Source organism: Pongo pygmaeus, chromosome 8 (genome assembly GCF_028885625.2).
Source record: "Pongo pygmaeus isolate AG05252 chromosome 8, NHGRI_mPonPyg2-v2.0_pri, whole genome shotgun sequence".
Lineage (NCBI taxonomy): Eukaryota > Metazoa > Chordata > Mammalia > Primates > Hominidae > Pongo > Pongo pygmaeus.
In genome coordinates this window covers 127760338-127762609 of record NC_072381.2, presented here as the reverse complement: position 1 = coordinate 127762609, position 2272 = coordinate 127760338, and the positions used below count along the sequence as shown (strand labels likewise).

General features: G+C 45.5%; 1 non-coding gene across 1 annotated transcript; it reads right to left on the bottom strand.

The window, feature by feature from the left end:
- Window positions 1-1733: 1733 nt before the first annotated feature.
- Window positions 1734-1837, bottom strand: LOC129006941 (U6 spliceosomal RNA). The gene has a single exon (XR_008492134.1). It is a non-coding gene; the product is annotated as a U6 spliceosomal RNA (small nuclear RNA).
- Between the last annotated feature and the right edge of the window lie 435 nt (window positions 1838-2272).

The window sequence follows — 2272 nt, the reverse complement described above, 5'->3', positions numbered from 1 at the left end:
CCAAACTACTGAATGCTACCATGTTACTTCTGCCACACTCTATTGGCCAAAGCAAGCCCCAGGGCCAACCCAGACTCAAGAGGATGTAGAAATAGACTTCATCTGTTGATGGGTGGCACCACAAAGCCAAGGGGTGTGGACACAGGGAGGTGTGATTCACCGGGGGCATCGTTATCATCATCTACCACAGTAATTAACATCCTAAGATCTTTTCTAGTATGCTGCCACACTGATCTCAGAAAGGCAGTGCCAATTTATACTGCCACCAGCCAGTGTCCTTTGGGAATGTGTGCCTTTAAACAAACTGGTGCAACCCCTTTGTGATATGTGATAGCAGAGGAGCTTTCTGCCCCAAGGGGCCACAGTCACACCCCTCAGTGGTAACTCAGGACCAGGGCAAGTTGAGGAATCATGCAGGGAAGTTAAGGGATCCTCCCTCCCTCTCTGGGATGGGGCAGGGGCTCTACATTTCTCCCAGCCTGTCCTCCTGTGGAGTTCTAATTAGGGAAAAGGAGTCAGGCTGGTGGGAGCAAAAGAAAGCAAAAAGAAGAGGCAGGTAAGCCGCAAATCTGCCTTTCTTCATGGCCCAGAACAGGTACCCCTCGTGCACCCAGCTTACCACCAGACATCTGCAAGTTGGCTCACTGCAACCTTGCATTATTAGTATTGCACAAAGCCCTCTTTGGCATATAGCATAAGCATTATTCTATAAAATCTCCAGCCAGCCTTTGTTTCCTTGCAGTCAGCTCCTCTTCTGCTGGCCTGCCCATTGCCTTCTCACAACATGGTTTCCTACTTTCTCTAGTAAATTTGCCTTTCATTATCTACAACTGTCTTGGTAAATTCTTTTACCCGTGCATCACTGGCCCAGATAGTCATTGCTCACCCACAACACATCCCACACCATGTTGACACCTGGCATTCTTGCCACACCTGGCATTCTTGCCCAAGCCCCCCTTCACCTCTGCTGACGAACAGCATCTAGAAAAACTTTTTCAAAACCCGGGTTTCATCAGGGTGGCCACAGGCTTGAAACTCTTGAATACTAGGTGCTCTTGAGAAAGAGACCAAAATCCAGGGATGTCCCAGCTGCCCACATCTCCAGCCTCTGCTGCTGGCTCTGCTAGCTCTGACCACTGGGGCCTTCTCCCATGTTTTTTAAAGGCACCAGGCTCACTTTCACATGTTGTCTGGGCTTGAATCTTCTCCTTAGCCCCCAATTCCTCTTTTTTTTTTTTTTTTCAAAAAAACCCCAGTTTTATTCAGATAGGATTAATGTACCATACAATTCGCCCACTTAAGTGTGTACAGTTTAGTGGTTTTCAGCATATTCACAGAGTTGTCCAACCATCACCATCGTTCAATTTTAAAACATTTTCATCACCTGAAATGGAAAGCCTGTGCCCTTTAGTGGCCATCCTCTTATCTTCCAGCCCTAAGCAACCACGAATCCACTTTCTGTCTGTAGACATTCCTCCCCTGGACATTTTGTATGAATGGAGTTATATAATACGTGTTTTTTTGTGACTGCCTTCTTTCACTTAGCATGATTTTTTTTTTAGGGTTTATCCATGTAGCACGTGCCAGTCCTACATTCGTTTTTAGGGCTGAGTAATGTTCTATTGCATGGTAGACCACATTTTGTTTATCCATGCATCCACTGATGGACATTTAGGTTGTTTCCACTTCTCTTTTTTTTTTCTTTTACTTTTTTTTAATTTAAAAAATTTATTAAAAACATGGAACGTTTCACAAATTTGTATGTCATCCTTTTGCAGGGGTGATGCTAATCTCTGTATCATTCCAATTTTAGTATATCTGCTACCAAAGTGAGCACTTTTTTCTTTTTTTTGTAAAGGACGGTCTCATTCTGTCACCCAGGCTGGAGTCCAGTAGTGCAATCATGGGTCACTGCAGTCTCCACTTCCTGGGCTCAAGTCATCCTCCCACCTCAGCCTCCCAAGAAGCTGGGACTATAGGCATGAGCCAACCCCCTTTCTACAGGCACCTCACCCCTTTTGCAGGTGCACGCCATCGCTCCTGGCTAATTTCCATGTTTTGCCTATTGTGAATAATGCTGCTACGAACATTCGTGTTCACGTTTCTGGGTGGGCATATGTTTTCATTTTCTCTGGGGTATGTAACTAGAGGTGAGAATTGCTGGGTAACATGGTGCTTACGTTAATTGTTTGAGGAGCCACCAGTTTTCCAAAGCAGCTGCACCATTTCACCCTCCCACCAGCAGCATATGAGTAGCCATTTCTCTACATCC